Source organism: Ictidomys tridecemlineatus, chromosome 6 (genome assembly GCF_052094955.1).
Source record: "Ictidomys tridecemlineatus isolate mIctTri1 chromosome 6, mIctTri1.hap1, whole genome shotgun sequence".
In the NCBI taxonomy this organism is placed as follows: domain Eukaryota; kingdom Metazoa; phylum Chordata; class Mammalia; order Rodentia; family Sciuridae; genus Ictidomys; species Ictidomys tridecemlineatus.
Genome location: NC_135482.1, coordinates 122987680 through 122994995, shown reverse-complemented (window position 1 = coordinate 122994995; position 7316 = coordinate 122987680).

The following is a 7316-nucleotide window of genomic DNA, read 5'->3' as shown; positions in this document are numbered from 1 at the left end:
AATATGAATGGTAATTGTACCAAGAACTATATATTTTGGTAATTTTACATCATTTAAAGAATATTTCATCTTTTAGTATCTCAAGTGATGAAACCTGCCTTTCTAAAGTCTTGGGTATATGTCAAAACATTTAGTTTTCCTGACCATGGCCAGGTAAAATTAACAACGGAAATTCTCAAGTTGCATGAACATTTCCTATAAAGCTATAATGATTTCTTTAGGAAATGCAGCCATTATCCTATTATGGAATTCAGGGACATCAGGTCTCTGTTATAGTTTTAGGATTCTATTTCTCATTCACTCGTGTGCACTTGGTAAGTACTTACTGTGTACCAGCCAATATTTGAGGTGGATTATAACAATAACCAAGATGTGGCCCCTATTTTTAAGAACCTTGTGGTCTAAAAGATAACATTGTCGTACTAATAATGACAGCTAAAACATCACATGCTAGGTACTCTTTTTAATGTTTTATAAACTAACTCAATTATCAGCAATACTTTGAGTTAGGAACGATTATTATATCGTTTGAGAGCTGGGAAAACCTGACACCATTTAATTATTAGTTAACTGCTAATGACTCTAGGAAGTTAATCACTTGGGATTTGAACCCCAGTGGTCCAACCCAGGGGTCAAGTTCTTACCACTGTATGATTCTGCCCATCTACATTCCTGCATTATAATTTCAGATGCACTTTTTGTTATCCCCATTCTGTGTGTTTTCATATACTTCCTAGAATCCTTACATTTGAATGGTTTATTACTTATTTGATTTATGTGACTTACAAATACTTGACTTTGTTTGGTTTATTTTTTCTCCAATATCATCTGCACTCCTTGATCTATTTGTAGATTTATATTTCTAATTTATTTCTTCTCTTTTCTGTGATTGATCTCCATGTCCTCAGATACTTTATTAATCTAATTTCTAATAATATTTTTTCTCTTTAGTTTTTTTACCCTCATCTTGTTGTCTTCTGGGTGCATCTGCTTACTAGCCCCAAATACTCATCCATTTTAATAATATTTGAGGACTAAGTTCCAGTGTGGGGACTGATCATATAACAAGAGGCTAGGCTGGACAAGTTGCATCAGAAACACAGACCATCAGGAACACACGGAAGGAAACATCTCAGCAAGGCCAGAGAGAGTTGGGAAAAGCACATAGTAAGACTCACTTTCCAGGCTCTGCAATGCAAGCTGCCTCCTTATAGTGGGGATTTAAACTGCTGCCCTAAATCCTTTTTCTCTTTTTCCAGAAAAGGGTTAGATTTTCCTAGTTTCCTTGCAGCTAGGTATGGCCAGGTGATGAGCTTCTACACCACAGAAGATGAGTAGAAGTGGTGTTGGAAGTTTTGGATCAAGGCTTCTGAGAAACCCAAAGGTCTCTCTACATTCACATTCCACCAGTGCAGTTGGATGTTGATGATAGAAATGTCCCATAGAATGGCAGTGCCACAATATAGAAAAAGGCTTGTCTCTAAATTATTTTGTGGAAACATCATTTGCCAATCTAGAATGCATATTTAAAACTTGACACGAATGAGAAATAAACTTCTGTTGTATTTGAACGACTGTGTGCGTATCCAAATGTATTCACTACAGCAGCTTGCCTGAGTCTACGTTTATATACCTAGACACTATCCAGGGGGAGCAGTCAGAGGGGAAGGCAAAATAATTGACAAAATATTTGAACTTTTAATGGACTGAATGTAAATCCTGACTTCACTGAATAAATTCCCAAGCTAACATCTCAACAACAGAAAAACAACCCAATTCAAAAATAGATAAAGGACCTGGAGAAACATTTCTCCAAAGAGGATAGGCAAATAGCCAATAAATAAATGAAGAGATGCTGACCATCACTAGTCATTAGGAAAATGCTAGTAAAAATCACAGTGGGACACCATCTCCTACCCATTGGGATGGCTACTATCAAAAAATCAGAAAATGCTGGTGGGGACCTAGAGATACAGGAACTCTTAATGCTCTGTTAGTAGGGATAAAAAATTAAATATAAAGTTATGATCCATGTGATGCAGCAATTCCACTTATGGGTGTGTATCCAAAATAAGTGAAAGCAGGAACTTAAGCAAATATTGCTACATTCATGTTCACATCATCACTATTCACAATAGCCAGAAGGTGGATGCAGCTCAAGTACTCATCAATGTATGGATGATAAGCCAAAGGCACTCTGTCCATATAATGGAATATCACTTAGCCTTAAAAAGGAAGAAAATCTGACACACCTGGATGAACTTTAAGGATATCATCCTAAGGAAAATAAACCAGACAGAAAAGGATAAATATTTTATGATTCCTTTTATATATGAGACTCAGAACAGTCAAAAAAGAAAGGAAGTAGATGCAGTCATAGAAAATATATACATGTGGGATATAATGGGTGTGTAAATGTAACAAGGAGAAAGTAAAAAGTGGTTGCCAGGGGCTGGGGTGGAGGATATGGCCAGGTGTTGGTGTTTAATAGGAACAGAGTTTTAGTTTTGTAAGATGAAGAGTTTTGGATCTGGACGGTGATGATGGCTGCACAGCAATATGAATGTATTTAACGAGAATAAACTATACACTTTGAAATGGTTAAGATATCCAACTTCATGTTATGTGTGTTTTACCACAATAAAAAAAGAATACTGAAGTAGACGAGTTAAATTAGAAGTCAAGTTATCTCAAAATGGCAAGATTACGTATTTTTTTTTTTTTTGCAGTGGAGTGGAAATGATAAAACATGGATAAGTTGAGCTCACTTTCTGTATACAAATTGAAGTGTTTTTATAAAGAGAGGAGTATAATAGGATCTCAAATACCAAAGTACATGGTATTTAATAAAGATGAGTTGTTTAATAAAGCTTTTATTTGTGTTAAATGTATGTATGGATGTGTCATAGGACATTCAAAAGCCATTGTCGGTGTCACTGTTTCCACTGATGCATTTAAACCAGTCACATGACTGTGACATGAATTACTCTGAGAGATTAATAAGCATACATAGAAATTTTTAAAATGTGCTGCAAAAGTATCGTAGTAATTGCTTTTTGGCCCCAAGCACTTAGTTTTACCCTACTCTTTCAATGATTTTTGTCTACTGAGAGACATGCTTCAGTTATTCCAAGAACAGGGACTAATATTTTAACCCCATTTCTCCTCTTTGCTATTTTCCCATAATCACTCTTTAACCTAGATACCAGAACCATGACCCTGGTAGGTAGGGCCTACTCACTGGACCAAAAGGATGGAATATGTACACATCATAATGGGCATTTAGTTCTGCTATGATGTGAGCAGTGATTCACGAGATAATTCTGGAGCAGTTCTGGCACAAGCTAAATTATTTATTCTGATTGTGGCAAGCTGAGTAGCTAGGAGTGTCTTTTGAAAAGATGATAAGGAAGCTACCTCAAATTTCCCCATCTCAACCCCAGTATCCTCCTCCTGTTCCTTCACCCTCTCCCCACCCAACACACCTTCCTTCCCTATCTCCTCAGTCTTCCAGCCCTAAGCCTACTCTCCAGTGCAAAGCACCTATCTCCCTCCCTCCTCTGATTAATACTGTCCCTTCCCTCCACCCTACCTTAAGTTCCTCCATGCCCAGCTCTTCCTCTGTCCCTTCCAGACCACCCACTCGACACTCTGTTCATCTAGCTCCCCTTTCCTGTTACTCCTTCATCTTTGCCCCTACTCCTCCTCCTAGCCCTTCTTCCTAGTCCCTATTTTCTAACGCCCTCCAACAATCCAGCCACCCCCAACTAGACTGGATGATCAATAAGTCTCCTCCTGGGGGGTTATTTCCTACTACTGGTGCAGTTCAGAATGTCCTGGACTATGGTTTCTAACAGACTGACTTGGTGAAGATGAGGAATGCAGGACAAGGGCAAGCCCACCATTAGCCTAGAACATTTCTCTGTGGATTTCCTTGTTGGCTGGGTCTCTGTCTCTGATGGTGGTTGAGAAGAAATCCAGAAATTTCAATCGAAATCCACCCCCTGAGGACACGATCTTCAGAAAGCCCAGGTCTTGGCTCAAGAACTTAGAGGAACCTGCATATGGACTCTCACTCTAATTCACCATGCTGCCAGGAACCAAAGAAAAAATGCCCAGAGACAGACTGAAATTCCAGAAATTGGATGGGACTCAGAGCCTTTGGCCACCCCAAATTCCACGATTACAGGTCGAACCATTTTGGGGTCCACAGTGGAAAACGCTCTCTACAAGGCTAGAGATGATCACAAATAGCATTCCAGCCGTGGCATCGGTCTTTGGATTGAATACCTGAACTGTGCACCTTCCAGAGAAATATTTTTTATTAAAAATTAAAATTACAAAAAATATTTTTTCTAAATTTAATACAAATTGTCTCTGGATTGTGAGAATATGGCTGAATTTTGTCATCTTTTCTTTATTTTTCTAAAATGTCTGCAGTAAGTCTTGATTTTATAACAATTGTAAGAAGCAGAGATGGAATTGAAGTGAACTCAGAGTGTTCCTTTCATTAGGAGGCAGTGGGGAGGACTTGTGGGAAGCATTTCTAGTGTGACGGTCAGGCTATGTGCCAAGGACACCAAGACACCAGAGACTCAGTACCCACTTTTGGGAACTAACAGACCTGTGGACGGAAAAGCACAGCCTATCCCAGAGAACACGCAAGCACTCTCTGGAAGGAGCTGGGGCATCAGCCCTCTCCAGCTCAGGGTCCATGGTCCACATGTTGAGTACCCAGGTCTAGGTTCTACAGCTCCCCTTCTTTGTTCAGTTTCCTTGTGTTGGAGTTCTGTGAGGTGCAGAGCTTACCCTGTGTGCTCAGACTCTTCCTCTCCATTGGCCCTGAGATGTGGATGTCTCTGGTAGATGTTCTTTTTGGCTTTGATTGATTTTTTTCCCCTCAAGATATGACTTTGTCCTTAATCCCTTCCCTCAGTAACACACTGTAGCCATGAACAAGCCACAGCCACCTCTGAGCCATCCAGGATCCCACCATCCATCTAGTTACACACTTGTTCACCAGAGCAGGTGCACAAATGAGAGTGTGAAGTACCATGAGATCATGCCCCCAAGGTGCCTGATAAGGAGTGCAGATTGATAGGAAGGAAAGGCCAAGAGTACAGAGGCCTCCTTAGCTACCCCAGAAGTCTCTAGGCTTCCTTCATGAGGGAGCTGGGAGGTCAGGGAAAGTCTTTAAGAAGGGTGTGAAAGGGAAAGACTACTGTTTTTGGAAAACCATCTGTCAGCTGATAGAAGTCAGGGTAAAGCAAACCATACTCAAAGCCTGGGAGTCTGTTAGGAGCTGGGCTTTGGCAGGAGCCGGTGGGAAGAAGGGTTTGGAATGAAAACAAGTCTCCATTCCTGGATGGTGAAGATTTGCTTCATGTGAAAGGGCTATGAGATCATTTTTTCCCAATTTTAATGTTTATTATAAAGGCAGATTCTATTCACCCAAAACCAATTAGAAATCACTGCAAAAAATCCATTTGGGAAAAGAAAAAGCATTAATCAAGTCCTTTTTTTTTTAAAGATGGGGAAAATACTATTCTGAATTTCCTAGTTATATTCAACTTCAAAAAGTCAACAATTCGGGCTGGGGATGTGGCTCAAGCGGTAGCGTGCTCGCCTGGCATGCGCGCGGCACTGGGTTCGATCCTCAGCACCACATACAAATAAAGATGTTGTGTCTGCCAAATACTAAAAAATAAATATTAAAAAAATTCTCTCTCTTTAAAAAAAAGTCAACAATTCATGAAAAGGTCTTAAGGGAATGTTTCTCTCTCTCTCTCTCTCTCTCTCTCTCTATATATATATATATATATATATATTTATTTTGTCCTTTGGCCCATAATTCTTTTTTTTTATTTCTTTTTTTGTTTTTTAATTTCTTTTAATTAGTTACACACGGCAGCACAATGACCTTGACATATCATACATTTGAATCAGATGGGATATGATATCTCATTTTTCTGAGTATACAGGTTGCAGAATCACATTGGTCATGCATTCACATACATACAATAATAATAATGTCTGCTTCATTCTACTATCCTTCTTATCTCCCCAAACCCTCCCCTCCCATTTTTTGAAAGACACAACTTCATAGTGTTGATGCTATGGGTCTTGACCCATTAGAGGGTCAGATGATCAATATATTAGGTTGAAATCAGCATTTCATTTACAGGTTGAGCATACTTAATTTGAAAAGTCCAAATCTAAAACTGTTTTAAGTGCTGACATGAGACCTCAAGTGGAAAATTCCATACCTGACCTTGTATGATGGGTCATAACCAAAATACAGGGGCACTGAAAATACTCTGTAGTATTATCCTCAGCCTATGTGTATAATAATTTCATGTTTAGACTTGGTTCCTGTCTGAAAGATATCCCATTACATATATGCAATATTTCAAAATCCAAAAAATAATTTAAAATATGAATCATTTCTGGTCACAAGCATTTCTGATAAGAGATTCTCAAACCTGTATATGAAAGAGAATTGTCCAGGAAATTATAAAGTACATGAGAGATAGTGAGGACAAGTGTTGTTTACTGTTTCAGGTGCAGACACACACATACACATGTACACACATAGCACATACACATACATACATATATACTCATACCTGTACACATACACTATATACACACAAGTGCACAGACATATATGCTCATACACACATTTTTACACACACAACACACACACACACACACACACACACACATACACATTTTTCAGAGTCATTGCTCCCACCCATGAAGCCCACAATGGAGAAAACACCACTTGTTGGTTTGAGGCAGCCACCCACCTTCTGGTCCACTGAGGTGTGGCAGGTTCAGCTCCTACACAGGAAGCACACAAGGAGAAAAGCCTTATATAAGGGAAGGTACAACCTCCCTGGGCAAAGACTTGAAAGGGTCAGGGAGATGGTGCACTTCCTGCCACCTGCCATAGCCAACATGTTGACTAGCTCCACAGACCAGCCCAGTACAGAAACAGATAGCTAATCAATGGGTATGTATCTTCTGTTTCTTCTTTTTGTCTTTTTCTGAGCATCATGCTCCAAGAACCTGTGTGTGTGTGTGTGTGTGTGTGTGTGTGTGTGTGTGTGTATCCATCCTGACTCACTTAATTCTTTTTTTAAAAAAAATAACTTTTTTTGATACAGGAATTTTGGCTGAAATTTATGAGTTTGTAACTAAGAGACTTGTGTGTGTATGTAGGGGGGACATATGTGTCTCTAGATTATGCATTTTATGCACACAAAGGACACACTGGAGACAGTGACTGAGGCAATGAAGAAGTAGAGCTGATT